General features: G+C 46.3%; 1 protein-coding gene and 1 long non-coding RNA gene across 2 annotated transcripts in view; one reads left to right on the top strand and one right to left on the bottom strand.

Annotated features, from left to right (window-relative positions):
- The window catches only part of P2RY6 (pyrimidinergic receptor P2Y6), an 80,408-nt gene that overhangs the window by 20,660 nt on the left and 42,095 nt on the right, over positions 1–17,653 (top strand). The window lies entirely within an intron of this gene.
- LOC147358225 (uncharacterized) lies at positions 1,673–6,426 on the bottom strand. The gene is made up of 4 exons (XR_015142161.1): positions 6,194–6,426; positions 5,027–5,117; positions 3,598–3,657; positions 1,673–1,859 (listed from the first exon to the last, which is right to left on the bottom strand). It is a non-coding gene; the product is annotated as an uncharacterized LOC147358225 (long non-coding RNA).

Genomic DNA, 17,653 nt, shown 5'->3' on the forward strand with positions numbered 1-17,653 from the left:
TGACCAATTTGTGCCCCATATCTCCTGCTGAGAGTCTGAACTGATACACCCCAGACTCCCTCAGTGATTTCCCTAGAGCATCTTTCACCTGGCCTGAGGGTGGGAAAGCCCTTGTCCAGCCCCCTCCCCACTCCCACTCTGTTGTGAATTCACAACTACAGAGATGTCAGATGTTGAGCTTGTAGAGTCAAGAGAGGAGGTGGTAGGGAGCTGGGGTAGTAAACTGAAAAGGTATCTAACCCCAGTTGTTTCTAGGTTTCTTTCGTAGGTGGGTATTCTACCCCTCTGTGTCCTCAGATTTATGTCCTGGAGCCAAATTCCAAATCAGCAGCCACATGAAAAGTCCCTCTTCATTGTGGGATTAAGCTGTTAGGCCAGCCTTTGTGACCAAATCAATTGCAAAATGTGGGGGAGGAAATTAAAAGTCATCACAGAGCCTATGCTAGTGTGTGTGTGTTCACATCTGTGTTGAGGGAGAAGGCTGAGGGGGAGGGGTAGTCCCAGCAGGTACCACATAGATCCCTGGAGTAGAAAGGCCACAGGTGGATGACCAACCTGCGGGAGAAAGAGAAGGACCAGGAGGGGCTGCCAGGAGGTCAGACTAGAACCAGAACATGGAAGTAGACCGGCTTGGGGATGGCAGGAAAAGATGGGAGCGGGCAGAGGACCCAGCTTCCAGCTTTGTGGATCCCCTTTCCTTCAGTTTCCCTCCTTCCTCACTCTCCATTTCCCTCCACCTTTTTCTCCACGTTCCTGGTATCCCTGGAAGGAAAGGAAAGCAAATGAAGCTGTGCAGAGCTTCAGACCTATCTCTTCAATCTGAGCACTGGCTCAGCTCCCTTGCCTGGCAGCGCTTAGTCCCCGCTAGGTCTTCAGTCCATGGATGCTGCCTTGCTGCCCCCTGGTGGCCAGAGTTGGCAGCAGCAGCTGAAAGGCAGCTTGAGGTCCAGACCCTCGCCAGTGGAGTAAAGAGAAGAAAATGACCCTCTTGCTGGCAACCAGGTTGCTGGGGTGTGTAAGATGGAGATAGGACTGAGAACTGAAACTGGGAACACAGTTTACAAAACATCTGACTTACAAAACAGGTAACCGTTCCTGACTAAGCTGTGATGTCCATCTCAGATTGAACTCACTCTTGTAAACACCCATGTATTTATTTAGAGCAGCGGTCCCCAACCTTTTTGCCACCGGGGACTGGTTTCATGGAAGACCATTTTCCATGGACCAGGAGTGGAGAATGGTTTGGGGGTGATTCAATTGTACTAAATTTATTGTGCTCTTTATTTCTATTATTATTACATTGGCTCCACCTCAGATCATCAGTAGATCCTGGAGGTTGGGGACTTCTAATTTAGACTCACAAGTTCCAAGAGAAAACCACAGACAAACTGATTTAAAAGTAATTCTCCTGTGTTCTTAACATAGGATCTCTGACTGTTCCAGCAGCTTCCTGTTTTGAAAATTCTGATAAGTCTCTGCCAAAGACCATTCTTTGACTCACTTCAGCCCCCACAACCTTATAAACACCCCTTCCTTAACTCTTCCCCTTGGAGACACCCCACGGAATCCCCTGATGGGAAGTCTTTGCTGCAGCAAGTAATAAGCCAAGCCTTGTTGGCTCCAGGTATGTTCCTGATGATGACTGATCAGCAATGACAAAAGGTTGCTGCCGTTGTGGGTGAGTTTCAGCTCTTTATTGCGGGTGACATTTCAGCTCTCCATTCCAGCCCACCCACCCCCATGGGCTCACAGGGACTTCCCACTGTCTCGATGTTCAATCCTGCTGACTGTGCCAATTGTCTTGTTGTATCTCACTGTTCGCTGAACCCATGGTAAGCAAGGCATGAGCTAGGAAGAAGCTGGAAGAAGATGCAAGGAGTTGTAGACATTTAAATGCAGACATTCTTATTCTCCATGGCAAAGCAGATGTGCTTTACCCTCTACTGGCAGACACAGCAGCAACAATGACTACGTAACTCAACTCAGTGCAACTGAACTTGACTAGACCGCAAAGGCAGTTCAGGTGGTGCTTATATAGGACCTAGCCCATGTGCAGTTACATAATCATTATTTACAAAACGTGGGGCAATAGGCCGTGGGGCGAGAGAGCCTGACCACTGCCGTCTTGGCTAATTTGCTCTTTCCTTACACCCACCTAGAGCCCCACAGCCCATAGTGGATCCATCATGCTACACTCTGGCACCAGGACAAAGCTCAGCACTGTGGGGTATTTTATTCCCTCAGAAAGGCTTATGACTGGCTGCTGGTTTTGTAAAGGGAAGAATGAGGGGCAGGGACTTCCCTGGTGGTCCAGTGGTTAAGACTTTCCCTTCTAATGCAGCAGGTATGAGTTTGATCCCTGGTTGGGGAGCTAAGATCCCACATGCCTTGCAGCCAAAAAAACCCCCCAAAACAGAACATAAAACAGAAGCAATATTGTAACAAATTCAATGAAGACTGGGGGGGAAAATGGCCCTCATTAAAAGGAAAAACAAACTTTGAAAAAAAAAAAAGAGAGGCAGACACTGCTGCTCTGTCCTCAGGGCCCCTCTGAGGCCCAGAGTCCCACGTGGGGTTTCAAAGGTGCTCACTTGGCCCTCATTGGTTCTGCCAGGAGTGGGGGTCCCCTAGGACAACTCTGTGATGTCCTCTGGTCATGGTTATCCCTTTGACCTCCTACTTACCTTTAGGGAGGCTCCAGATGGTATCCCCACCTTCACTGGCTGCCAGGAAGACACCCAAACCCTGGGTCTGAAGACACAGCTGAGTGTTGGGGAGCAGGGCTAGAGAGGCCCTCCCCAAGGCTTGCAGAACTGGGGGAGGCACTTAGGCCTTGAGAGCTAGCACCCCCCACCCCTCCAGTCTGGTCTGGGAGCTCTTCTGAAGGGAAGCCAGAATCTTCTCCCCACTCTGAAGCTGGGGCCTCTGAAAGGATCTGTCCCCCCACAAGGGTCCCCTCTGCACCTCCTTCACACCCTGACATCATTTGTTTCCTTCCCCACCTCCAGAGATGGAGAGGTGACTCCTTCCTAGGCAACCCCTGTCCCTGGAGGAGAGCCACAGGGGCACACGGCACACCTATCTGCAGCCCAGGGCAGCCATGGAGGGTGTACCCATGACCCCAAGCTGGCTCTTCTCCAGGCTAGCACCCCCAGCTCCCTCCCCTGTCCTGTTCCAGGCCTCCACCCCCACCCAAAGCCCTGGCTCCTCTGTATGCCCCCCAGAAGTCCTTGCCTCCTCATGAGGCAGTCTCCACAACTGGACTCCATCCCTTGGGAGATGTGACTGAGCTCAGCTGCCTCTCCTGGCACCCCCATGTGACTGCTCTGGGAGAAGTTCAGGTTCACTTACCACCTATGAGATGCCTATAATTTGGATCCTGCCAGCGTCTAGTAGGTAAGATACATCTGACTGTCAGTCATGAGGAAGGGGGGCCCCTTGGAATGAAGTGGGAAGCACCAGGTGGGGAGGGGTCTCAGCCAGCCCTCCGGGACCCACCCCAACATCCTCACCACAGACCCACACTTTGTCCACAAGCTTTCACTCCACCTAAGCCAACCCAGCGCCCTCACCCACGAGGCACAGAAACACACAAACCTTGGAGACTTCCATTTGAATCTCAACTCTGCCTCTCATTAGTCAGATGACCTCGGGCACCTCAATTTCCATGTCATTAAAAAAAAAAAGGGAAAATTACAGTTCACATTTTGTCTGCATTGTCTGATTCTTCCTGAAAGCTCTCAGAGGACAGGGATCTTTGTCTAGTTTGGTCCCTGCTTTACCTCCTGTGTCGAAAACAGTGCCTAGTACATAGGAGGTGCACAATTACTCACTGAATGAACGAATGAGATTCATAGCGAGGAATAAATAAGATAAACCATATAATGGTTTTGTTGAACATCTAGGATCAGTGGGTACTCATTATATAATTCCTTTCCTTTACAAAGCAAGTCAATCATTTCATGTAAATCTCACAAGGGCCCTTGAAGGCAGAAACCTTATTATTTTTAACATATTTATTGAGACATAAATAACATATAGAATTGATGCTTTTGAGTTGTGATCCTGAGAGTCCCTTGGACAGAAAGGAGATCAAACCAGTCAGTCCTAAAGGAAATCAGCCCTAAATATTCATTGGAAGAACTGTTGCTGAAGCTCCAATACTTTGGCCACCTGATGCAAAGAGCTGACTCATTGGAAAAGACCCTGATGCTGGAAAAGACTAAAGGCAAAAGGAGAAGGGGGCAGCAGAGGATGAGATGGTTAGACCGCATCACTGACTCAATGGACCCGAATTTGAGCAAACTCCAGGAAATAGTGGAGGACAGAGGAGCCTGGCTTGCTACTGTCCATGAGAATGCAGTCAATCATGACTTAGTGATTGAACAACAACAACAAAAATAACAGTGGTAAAGAACCCACCTGCCCATACAGGAGACATGAGAGATGTGGGTTTGATGCCTGGGTTGAGAATATCCCCTGGAGGAGGGCATGGCAACCCACTCCAGTATTCTTGCCTGGAGAATCCCATGGACAGAGGAGCCTGGGAGGCCACAGTCCATAGGATCACAAGGAGTCAAACATGACTGAATCGATGCAGCACATAAAGTGTACCCATTTAAAATACACAATTCAATAGTTTTTAAAGTATTTACAGAGTTGTGCAAGTATCACCCCCATTAATTTTAGAAAAATTTCATTGCCACCAAAAAGAAGCCGTGTACCATGAACAATCAACTCCCCATTTTCCCCAGATCTGCCCCCTCCCCACTCATGGGCCTAGGCAAACACAACTTTCTTTCTCTATAGATTAGCCTAATCTGCACCTTTCATGTAAACGGAATCACACAGTATGTGGCCTTTTGTGCCTGGCTTCTTTTACTTAGCATTGTATTTTCAAGGCTCATTCACGTTGCAGCACATAGCAGAACTATATTCCCAATAATGCTTCCTATGTATGGCTTTGCCACATTTTGTCTGAGGAACCTTATTATTATTGATTATTATTTATTCAACAAATATTTACCAAGCGTCTACTATGTCCCAGGTACTGCTGTAGATTTTTGGAAATCATCAGTAAATGGAAAAGAAGATCCTTCTCTCTAGGAGCTTATACCCTAGTAGGGTGAGAGAGACAAAAAGAACTGATATCAAAGAGCATAAATTCCATGATGTGTTAGGAGGTGACAGTGCTATGGGGGAAATGGCAGAACAGGAGAGATTAGGAAGACAGGGAGGATGTGATTTTAAATAGAGTGGTCAGGTGAAACCTCAAGAGAGGCTAAAACAGAGCATTTGAACAGACTTGAAGGAGCTGTGTGTGTTAACTGAGGGGTTATCTGCAGCAAAAGCCTTCCAGCTGGAGGAAATAGTGAGCATAAAGGTGTGGCTGTGAAGGAGGCTGGTGTTTAGGGTGAAGACAGAAGAAGCAGGGGCCATAGACGGGGGGAATCTGGTAGGTCAGTGAGTGAGGTTGGAAAGCCACGGCAGGTACAGTCTGTCTTGCATTTTAGAAGGCTCAGTCTGGCTGCAGTATGGAGAAAAAACTACAGTGGGGTGAGGATGGGAGCAGCCAGAGCTGGAAAGAGCCAATGTAGGAATCCAAGCGAGAGAGCATGAGGATTAGGACCAGATGGTAGCAGTGGAGGTGGTGAGAAATGGAGGCATGCCAGATGTATTTTGCAGGAAGAGCCAGAAGGATCCCTGACAGTTTTTTCCTGCAGGGTTTGGCGAGCAGTGAAACCAAAAGTCAGAGGCCTAGCAAGGTGTCGTGCAGCTGGTCAGAGGGTAGAGGAGTGGAGGATGGAGCTGGGCTGGCCAGAAGTTTCCCAGGTCTAGGGCAGAGTGGGAGAAAGGCTTCTGGGGCAGAAGGTCACAAACCAGCCACAAGGTAGCTGGGCACTGATTTGATCAATGACTTTTTTTCCTCTTCCCCTGAGTTCCCCTATGATGGCCTTTTAATTGGGTCTATTTGTTCCAAGACCATGGGCTCAGCAGACACCAGTATTTGCCTGTTATTAAGCAGATTAGGAAATGGCACTGGGTCCTGGGCGGCCAGAAATGTCAGGGCAGCGGCACAGGGTCTCTGAGGAGTGACTGCAGGCCCTTGATGCGCTGTGAGAACACGCCAGGCAGCTTGCCTCTGTCCTCACCACCCCTCAGTGTGCAGCATCCCTGCCCCTGCGTTGCTTACCTGGTAAACGCCTCGTCCTCCTCCTCCTCCAAGCCTTGTGGACTGCCATCCCTGCCCTCACTGGCTCATCTCTCTGGGCAGAGACCTCACATGTGTGCCAAGGAGGGATGACTCCGACAGAGGACACACGTGGTCCACGTCGGGGCTGTCAGGAAAGGGGTCACACGCAACACCCACGCAGCAGGGATGTCACAGTCCTGCTGAAGTGAAAGAGACTTTTCCCTTTCCCCCAGTTCTTGCTCGGGAGGAGTGGTGGGGGTGGCCTGGGGAGGAGGGGCAGGGAAAGAAGGAGGAGAGGAATTAGTGTTAAATTCACAAAACGAAAACAAGCTGGAAACGTAAACTCGACTGGAGAAAAAGAAAACTGTCCCATGGCAATAACAAATTCAGGCTGTTAAAAAAAATTCGTTACTTCTATTTTAGACTTTATCTACTGATTTCCTCTGTGAAGTTCTCTTCCCTCATCCTCCCATTGAAATTTTGGGATAAATTAATACTCAGTGCTTACATTTTTATGACTTTGAAAGTATTGTTTGCAGTTAACATCTAATCAGTTCAGTTCAGTCCCTCAGCTGTGTCCGACTCTTTGTGACCCCATGAATTGCAACATACCAGGCCTTCCTGTCTACACCAACTTCTGGGGTTTACTCAAACTCATAATAAAAAAGTCCATTGAGTCAGTGATGCCATCCAGCCATCTCATCCTTTGTCGTCCCTTTCTCCTCCTGCCCCCAATCCCTCCCAGCATCAGAGTCTTTTCCAATGAGTCAACTCTTTGCATGAAGTGGCCAAAGTATTGGAGTTTCCAATGAACACCCAGGACTGATCTCCTTTAGAATGTTAATACTAACTAAAATATTAATTTAGTTAATATCTAATAGCGTTCCATGATTACATTTTCTTTCTTGCCTAACTTTCTGATTTTCCTGGAATTAATAATTGCCACACTCTACACAGCTAAGAGGGACATGTTCTAAGGACAAAGAGAATTATAAAGAAATCTTAAACAGCGTTGGTTATCATATCGTGAGTGGCTGTTGAAACATGGCTCATCTGAATTGAGATGTGCTGCAAGTGTAAAACACACACTGGATTTTGAAGACTTGGTACAATAAAAAGGCAAAATATCTCATTGATTTTTCATATTGGTTACATGTTGCAATGATAATAAAGTTAATGTTACTAAAGTCAATTTCACTTATTTCTGATTACTTTTTAAATGTAGTTACTTGAAAATGTTAAACCACACCTGCGCCTTGAATTACATTTCCATTGGACAGGTGTAGGCAGTTATCAATGGCCATGAGTGCCCCACGAATAGTCTCATAGTACCTGAACCCACTGACCAGTATTAGCATCACAAAAAAGAGAAGGCGATCAGTCATTATGTCTTGCTAATGTGGTGCAATAGGAAGTACAGACCACCACATGTGAATTCCTGCTAAAAAATAAATTGATCCTGAATCTGATCAAACTGATTTAGCTATCAGTTTTCAGGAAATACAGGGTACAGAAGAACATGTTAAATGACAGTTTGGGGATGCAATTAGCCAGATCCAGAATTTGAGGACTTCTACAGAATAAAAGGGGATGACAGAGGATGAGATGGCTGGATGGCATCACGGACTCGATGGACGTGAGTTTGAGTGAACTCAGGGGGTTGGTGATGGACAGGGAGGCCTGGCGTGCTGCAATTCATAGGGTCGCAAAGAGTCGGACACGACTGAGCGACTGAACTGAACTGAACTGAACAGAATAAATGACCTACTTCTTTACTTTAAAAATGGGGGAAAACGGCAGACAAGTAAACATAGCAATCAAATTGAAGCTGAGGTCTCGTCTCTACTCACTGCTACAAAAGTGTGGGTCCCAAATCCCTAAATGCCCAGAAGCTATTTGTCTCGAAGGGGCAGAAAATCAGAAACAGAGAAGAGACTGTACCACATTTTGTTTTTTCCCACTCTTCTATGCTGAACCCCTCCCCCAAAATATGTTGAAGTCCTAACACCCAGTAGCTCAGAATGGTACTTAATGGAGAAAGGATCTTTAAAGAAACAGTTAAGGTAAAATGAGGTCACTGAGATGCCCCTAATCTAGTATGACTGGTGTCCTTACAAGGAAAGATATTCCGATACAGACACACACAGAGGGAGGGTGGTATGGAAACACAGGAAGAAAATGGGCATCTGCAGGCCAAGGACCCAATCCTGCTGTCACCGTGACCTTGGACTTCAAGCCTCCGTATCAGTAGGGAACTCATTTCTGAAGTTTAAGCCACCCAACCTGTGGTACTTTGTTAGAGCAGCCCTAGCAAACCTCTTATTGTGGATGTGGGAATCATCCCATTTTTTAGAGTTTGATAGGGAGATGCATTTTCTTTGCACGTATCTCCCCATATGGGAATGCCTGTTGACGTGACTTTACTTAGGGCCTGAACTTACCCTTGCTGGGTTAACAAGTTGTCACCATGGTGGAGAACCTGGCCCTAATTACTCTACCCAAGTTCTTACCTTTATACCCCATAGCTGTGTTTTCTCTTCAATACAGTGCTTCATGGATTTCTGTTGTCATTGATCTTGATGACTTCTGTGTCAAAGAACATCATCTCCTGTGTTGGGTGAATGACTCAGCTAACTTACTTTCTTCTTCATTGTCATCTCTATATACAATATGTTGATGATAATAATAATATTAGCCTATGACTGCTTTGTGGCTATTTGTAATCCATGATTATATAAGACACCACATCCCAGGGCTTCCCAGGTGGCTCAGTGGTAAAGAATCCACCTGCCAATGCAGAAGACACAGGAGACACAGGTTTGATCCCTGGGTCAGGAAGATCTCCTGGAGGAGGAAACAGCAACCCACTCCAGTGTTCTTGCCTAGAAAATCCCATGGACAGAGGAGCCTGGTGGGCTACAGTTCATAGGGTTGCCAAGAGTCAGATACAACTAAATGATTGAGCACGCACACACCACATCTCATCAGATGTGTTCAGAGTTGAGGTTTAGCTTTGTGCAAGCACACGTGTGTATGTGTGCAACTATGAGATGGAATTTGTTAGAGCCACTGCCCGCACAGGGCAAAAGCTTAAGCCAACCTTCTGCAAGGTCAGTGTTACCAGCCACTATCTATATGACAGCTTCTTGGTTCTTTAAACATCTTGTACCAGCACCTATGTCAATAAGGACATGGTGTTTTCCATTGAAGTCGACTTTGCTATCAAGATACCTAGACTTCATTTCTTTTCATTTGCATCCAATTTGCTGAAGGCAAAGCAAAACCCAGTCATAACCTGCCTTTCTCACATCAAGGCTATTTCTCTTCTGTGGGTCAATAGCATTCTGTATCTTAAACATTCTCCAGGGTCTGTGAACCAGGGTTGGTGAGCTGGTGAGTTTTCCATTCCAATGTGGGGGTCCATGCTGAACTCCCTATTTAAAGTCCAAGGAACAAGGAAAATGCTGGTTAAGATCCAGGAAAAGCAATGATAATATGAGGAGATTCAGGATTTTATTTTCCTGGTGTTTTTTTCATGGAGTAATTCTGTCTGTATGTCCATTCTATGGATGGAGACTTGTTCAGTCTTCTAAGAGACTCACTTCATCACTTCCCTCATAGTTAATCTTGGTTCGTGCTTTGCTTTCTTATCTGCTGTGCATCTTGTGTACAGTTTTGGCCAAGTGTAGTTATTTAACACTAGACATTACGTTACTTTGCCTCCTGCTCTTTTTAAAAAAATCTTTTATGTATTTATTTATTCATTTAATTTTATTTTTGGCTGGGCTGGGTCTTCGTTGCTGCGTGCACGCTTTCTCTAGTTGGAGCACACAGGCCTCTCACTGCAGTGGCTTCTCTTACTGCCGAGCATGGGCTCTAAGACATGTGCATTTCACTATTTATGGTGCATGGGCTTAGTTGCCCCGTAGCATGTGGGATCTTCCCGGACCAGGGTTCGAACCTGTGTCCCCTTCATTGGCAGGCAGATTCTTAACCACTGGGCCACCAGGGACTCCCTCCTGCTCTTTTCTAAATCCATACACTATCAGTCCATAAGCCACCTGAAGAAAAGTTGAACCCCATGATTGGTTCCCTAAACCCAGAAGTGCCAACTCTTTGGAAGGGTTCTCTTTCTTGTCAGTTCTGTTACTGGAAGAGCCAGCAGGATTCCAATGAAATACCTCTCTTCCAACCTGCAGAAGGAGCTCGAGGTGGATCCAAACCCTCCTGATGATGCCTTCTTGTTATCCTTGCTTTTGTTCTTCTGGCCTTTCTCATCCACTTCTGAGAGTGGCAACATCTAAGAGCTTCTGCCAGTCAGGTCTTCAAATGGTGGCACATGGGAGTGTTTCCACACAAGCACGCTCTTCACACTTCCCTCTCTGGGAAATCAGGGCTTTTTCTTTGAAATTAAAATTACATCCCCTTATTCTCAAACTTTGGAGGAAAAAAATAATTGGAAAGAACAATTCTGTTCTTTCTATATGACAATTTTCAATAAATACAGCATCACTCAGTATTTTTCTGATCTGAAATTTCCAGAAGCCAAGATCAGCATTGTGTATGTCGAGACAATTAAACTCTAGATAATACAGAGGACATGCAACACCACCACCACTTTGGTCCCATTAATGCTGCTGCTGCTGCTGCTAAGTCACTTCAGTCGTGTCTGACTCTGTGCGACCCCGTAGACGGTAGCCCACCAGGGTTCCCTGTCCCTGGGATTCTCCAGGCAAGAACATTGGAGTGGGTTGCCATTTCCTTCTCCAATTCATGAAAGTGAAAAAATAAAGTGAAGTCGCTCAGTTGTGTCCAACTCTAGCGACCCCATGGACTGCAGCCTACCAGGCTCCTCCGTCCATGGGATTTTCTAGGCAAAAGTACTGGAGTGGGGTGCCATTGCCTTCCCCGCCATTAATGCTAAAAACCCTCAATAATACAGGATGATTCAGTTCAGTTCAGTCGCTCAGTCGTGTCCGATTCTTTGCGACCCCATGAACCGCAGGACGCCAGTCCTCCCTGTCCATCACCAACTCCCGGAGTCCACCCAAACCCATGTCCATTGAGTTGGTGATGCCATCCAGCCATCTCATCCTCTGTCGTCCCTTTCTTCTCCTGCCCTCAATCTTTCCCAGCATCAGGGTCTTTTCCAATGAGTCAGCTCTTCGCATCAGGTGGCCAAAGTATTAGAGTTTCAGCTTCAACATCAGTCCTTCCAATGAACACCCAGGACTGATCTCCTTTAGAATGGACTGGTTGGATCTCCTTGCAGTCCAAGGGACTCTCAAAAGTCTTCTCCAATACCACAGTTTAAAAAGCATCAGTTCTTCAGTGCTCAGCTTTCCTTATAGTCCAACTCTCACATCCATACATGACCACTGGAAAAACCATAGCCTTGACTAGATGGACCTTTGTTGGCAAAGTAATGTCTCTGCTTTTGAATATGCTATCTAGGTTGGTCATAATTTTCCTTCCAAGGAGTAAGCGTCTTTTAATTTCATGGCTGCAATCACCATCTGCAGTGATTTTGGACCCCAGAAAAATAAAGTCTGACACTGTTTCCACTGTTTCCCCATCTATTTGCCATGAAGTGTTGGGACTGGATACCATGATCCTCGTTTTCTGAATGTTGAGCTTTAAGCCAACTTTTTCACTCTCCTCTTTCACTTTCATCAAGAGGCTCTTTAGTTCTTCTTCACTTTCTGTCATAAGGGTGGTGTCATCTGCATGTCTGAGGTTATTGATATTTCTCCCGGCAATCTTTATGCCAGCTTGTGCTTCTTCCAGCCCAGCATTTCTCATGATGTACTCTGCATAGAAGTTAAATAAGCAGGGTGACAATATACAGCCTTGACATACTCCTTTTCCTATTTGGAACCAGTCTGTTTTTCCATGTCCAGTTCTAACTGTTGCTTCCTGACCTGCATACAGGTTTCTCAAGAGGCAGATCAGGTGGTCTGGTATTCCCATCTCTTTCAGAATTTTCCACAGTTTATTGTGATCCACACAGTCAAAGGCTTTGGCATAGTCAATAAAGCGGAAATAGATGTTTTTCTGGAATTCTCTTGCTTTTTCGATGATCCAGCGGATGTTGGCAATTTGATCTCTGGTTCCTCTGCCTTTTCTAAAAGCAGCTTGAACTAGAGACCTAGATATGTGCTCAGGACCTCAGCTACAATGGAGCGTGGTTGAGAGTATGAACATTGTGCACAGTGTTACCCAAAATGGCATAAAATTTTCTGGGAAAAAAAAAAAAACAGTTTTCCGTGTAAAATTTGTCATTTGTCATTTAAAATCAGTGCACATAAAATTAGACAGACTTTCTTTTCAATTTTGCAATAAAGCTTAACATGGAAAAACTCAACTGAACACTGACAATAATAACTGTAGAAAAAGTATGTGAGTTGACTTAAACTTTGTCTCACCAGTAAGATTATAAGCATCATTAGGGCAAAAGTCATTTCCTATACTTCCTTCCATTTTCCAATGCTTCTCCCCTATTTAGTTCACATGGCTGACATATGGAGTGTTCAAGAAATGCCAGTTGAATTGGAATATCTTCTTCTGTTGTTTACATAAAACAATATTTAAAGAAAGTTTTTTTATTAACTACTCTGTGGTAGGCACAGTGCTCAGAGTTTTACATACCTTACCTCAATTAATCTTCAAACCACTTAAGAGAATTATTTTATCCTACCTTCTATGAGTCACCAGCCCTCTGAGCAGCAAAGGTGTGGCTTTGTTTTGCATTTTCGGAGGTTCCTGCTATCAGGCCCCTGGGTTCCAGTTCCAGTTCCTTTCCTTCCTAACATCGGGCAAGAGCATTGCCCTCTCTAAGCCTCAGCTTCCTCCTCTGAGAAATGAGAGTAATCACCTGTACTGCTAAGTCACTTCAGTCGTGTCCGACTCTGTGCAACCCCATAGACGGCAGCCCACCAGGCTCCCCCGTCCCTGGGATTCTCCAGGCAAGAACACTGGAGTGGGTTGCCATTCCCTTCTCCAATGTGTGAAAGTAAAAAGTGAAAGTGAAGTCACTCAGCCGTGTCTGACTCTTAGTGACCCCATGGACTGCAGCCTACCAGGCTCCTCCATCCATGGGATTTTCCAGGCAAGAGTGCTGGAGTGGGGTGCCATTGCCTTCTCCTGCAAAACTACTTAGAAAACAGTAAATCCCTCTACAAAATTCTGTTTATAAAAATTTTCCATTTTTCTCAATAATGAGATACTATCAAGTCCCACCATTTGGAACAACTTTATTAAATGTGACATCTTGACTTAAGAAAGTGTTATTTTTAAAATTTAATTTTCTATTAAAGAAGGCATTCACTCAGTTAAAATAAAACACAAATGAAAGGTAAACAGTGAAGAGGCTCTCTCATTAATTCTACAAAAAACCACCATTCATGGCTTTATCATCTTTCCAGATAACTGTATGCATACATAAATCCTAAAAGCTGCATTCTTTTTTTCTTACAAAAGGCTACACATTCATACACGTATAACTGGCTTTCTTTTGCAGATTTCCTGAAAGTCTTTTTACACCAACAAACAAAATGCTTCTTTGTCCTGTTTACAGTCATAATTTATTTAGCCAGTTCTCTGTGAATAGACATTTAGGTCATTTCCAATCTTTGGATATTGAATTTGTTGATTTTTAAAGAGCTGAAATGAATGAAAACATCAATTCTTTCTTCATTAGGAAGTTTAAATTATTTAACCAAACAATAAAATCTGGCTGTACCTCAGATTTAACATGCTTAGTTGCTTCAGTCTTGTCCGACTCTTTGTGACCCCATGGACTGTAGCCTGCCAGGCTCCTCTGTCCATGAAATTTCCCAGGCAAGAATACCAGGAATGGTACACATTCAGCAAGTCTGATTTGAAAGGAATGGGGATCTGTGGGTACCCAGTGAAAGATCTGACCCCTGATCTGAAGTTTCCACCCTCATGTAATTTGGCTTCTTGCTCCTCGTTTTGATTTTGTTACCCCTGATCCCCCTGCAGCAAGCAGTGTTGTGGGGTCAATGAGCTTCCAGATGTAGTTTGAGCAGCAGACCTCTGTCAGCTTTACCACAGTCACTGTGCTCCTTTTAATTCCAGCTAACTTCTCAATCAGGAGCAGCTCTGGTGGGCATGGTAGGAGGGAGCCAAACTGAAAAGAGAACAGCCTCAGTCTTGCCTCGGAAGTCCTGATTTCTAGTTCTGACCAACATTGCCTAGATGTATAACCTAAAGCAAGTCATATAGTCTTTCTGAACCTCAGTTTCCTCATCTGTAAAATGGGAATAATCAGAGTATCTATTCAGACTCCATGTACAAATGAAGCATGAAAATGTTCGTAAAGCCCTTAGTATGATGCTGGCTCATAACACACGTGAAAAAAAAAAAAGGTAGCATTTGTATTAACACATGTATGTGGAATATAGAAAAATGGTACAGATGAACCTATTTGCTGAGCAGGAATAGGGATGCAGACATAGACAACAGATGTGGACATGATGTGGGGAAGGGGAAGGTGGGACGAATTGGGGGCACAGCCTTGACAGATATACTACCATGTGTTAAAATAGATAGCTAGTGGGAAGCTACTGTATAGCACAAATAAATAAAACTATAGCATATTTTATTAGCAGATCTTGGAAGGGTGAGCAGGACTCATGAAGAGGATAAGGACAGGAATAGCATTCCAAGAGGCAAACAGCATGCATAAGGAGAATTTACAAACTGTGACCATGGTAGGGAGGCAGAGAGGGGACTGTTGAGGAAATTGTGTAGTTGAGGAAACTGAGACCTAGAAAAGAGCAAGGAATCACCCCCCACCTCCCATCAATGTACATGAAGGCAGGTGGGAATCCCAAACCCTGAGGATGGACTGCCAGGGCTAAAATTCCTGGGTCATGAAATTGTGGATTAATACCAGGTTGGGCAGCTGGAATGCGGTGGGAATGTGAAAGGGGAAACTTCTGGAAGTGGTGGTCCTTTTCAGGACATCAGTTGCCCACGGGCACTGAACGGACAGAACAAAAAGGAGCAACATGGGGCTCCTGGACCTCAGGAAAGGGGTTGGGCAGTCTTGGGACCATGGTTAGGGCTGAAAGAGCAGCACTGGCCTTGGGAGGAAGCTGCAGACACATCAAAACTGGGGGCTGACAGGAGCAGGGTAGTCTCGAAGTCATTGGAAATGCCAGACATAGCTTGTCAACTCTGGGTCTCACTGGACGCCTGCCAGCTGCTAAGGCTCCTGAGGCCACGGACAGAGGCTGGGAGAAGGAGGAGGAAAAGGGAGAAGAGAAGGAGGCAAGTGTGCTGCCAGACCCGGTTTAACGAAGGGCTCTCTGACCTCTGCTGGAGCCGGGGGGATGAGGCCTGGCTCCTGGGCCCTGCTCCGAGCCCGCAGCAGCCTCCTTGCTTCTCCCAAACCTGTCTGCTCTTGGCCTCAGTGACACCACACTACTCCGATGCACACCTCACTGTGCTGGCTGCTCCTCCTCAGTCTTGCCTGCGGGCATCTCTTCTTCCCTCTTTTAACTGATGGCTTCAGCCCAAACCCTCGTCTTGATTTCCTCTCTCCCATTAAGCAAACTCACCTGTCCTATGGCCCAGAGAAATGAACATTAAATTGGTATGTTTCCCAGATCTGTGTCTCCAGCTCCCTGACAATCCTGGGGGTGATGGGATGTTATTTTATTAAAGAGCCACCCCGTTTCTCTGACTTGATTTGTGTGCGGCGATCAAACCACTTGGCTAAGCTAATTGGATAGACACGTCCAGTGGTTGGAGCACAGTCTCCACCAAAATCAGATGAGGGTCTTCATACCATCTAGGACCAGACAAGAAAGGCTGAGGGCTGAGGACTCAGGATAGGATGCTGGGAAGTCAGGGTCATCAAGCCAACCCCCACTGTCCAATTTCAACACAGATTCCCCCCATCTACCCACCTTGGAGAACCAGGGCTCAGCCTACTGGGGGTAAATGGGGCTCCTTTCCCCTGTAGCAGATGCTGGAGCAGGTCCCTGATCACAACCCCCAGCATTCACTACTCCCTACACCCCTGCATCTTCTTGCTGAGAGTAACTGGGATTCTTCCTAGGGGCTTTCTCTGGCCATTTGGAGCACACTTGGCCAGAAGTGTCAGAACATTTGGAGACCAGCCTTTAACTAACGACAGCCAGAGTCGATTGATAAATGCTCTGGATTCCTTGCCCCTCCTGTGGGACATCTCTGAGGCGGATTCTTGCCACCTCCTGGAGGTTCCCAATGGGATTACCCCCCAGTGATAATCTGCTCTTTGATCAGTGTTGGGCCGCACCTCACAGGCCTACAAAGGCCTGTGCTCACCCAGCTTCAAGATCGAAAAAAGAGTCCAGAGTCAGCAACAGAGGTATCAGTGGTTTAATGGATGGGGGAGCACACACCTCTGAAGCAAGGTCTTAGAGCAACAGTGGTGTTGGTCTTCCCTCCCAGAGGGTAGGTGGAGAGATTGCCAGTTATGGGGGAAACTGACATTGGGTTGGCTTATTGGTTATCAAGGAAACCAGCAGAGGGGTATGCCCCTCAGTACCTCTATGATAAGAATAATCACTAGCTAGGGCCTGGGGTAAGTATGTAGAAAGTTTACTCGTGTGAGTAAGGTGTAGGTGAAGCAAGCACTGGAAAGGCGATAGATGTACAGAGAACAAGGGAACAGCCACCTTGAGAGGCCTGACCGTACAACCACCCGGAATTGGCTTCTTTCCTTTTCCAGGCCCTTATTCTGATGCTTTCAGGATCATCTCAGAAATTAACTACTTGCATTTGAATCCTTGCCTCAAGATTGGCTTCTAGGCGAACCCAAACCAAGATACTTCCTCTGTCTTCCTTACAGTCACAATCTGCCTAAATCCTGCTGATTCTACCTGCTAAAAAGTCCTCACAGTCCCCTTTCTAATCAGCCCCTCACTTAACACCCCTCTTTCACCCCCACCACCTTGGTCACCTGCCTGGACTACTGGCCCTCACTTGTCCCCTGCCTCCTCTCCTGCCTTTCCTCACAGCAGCTGGGTCATGTGAACTTTCTAAGACAGACTGATTATGCCCCTCCCCTACTTTACCCTTCCATGGCTCTTATCCCCCTGAGAATAAACCAAGGTTTTGAGCAACATTCATGGCCCTGCAAGACCTGGTCCCTCCCCCCTCTTCAGCCTTGTCTGGCCCACTCCTCCCTTCCACTGGACCCTCCAACAGGACTGAGCCACACAAGGGTCTCAGAATTGGCCATGTTCTCTCTCACCTCCAGGTCTTTGCATGCTGCCCACCCCCCTCAATTTCACGCAGGCGACTCTAGTTATTCTTTGACACCAGCTTAGAATCTGTACCCTGACTTCCCTGTGCCCCTTGTCTCCAGGCTGGGCCAGGGGTCTCTCTGGGCTCCTATGCCTCAGTGCATGTCTCTGTATCCCAGTCCCTCCCACAACCTGGCTT

Source organism: Bos grunniens, chromosome 15 (genome assembly GCF_055505025.1).
Source record: "Bos grunniens cultivar Pamir isolate PY7600 chromosome 15, Bosgru_T2T1.0, whole genome shotgun sequence".
Taxonomy (NCBI): Eukaryota; Metazoa; Chordata; class Mammalia; order Artiodactyla; family Bovidae; genus Bos; species Bos grunniens.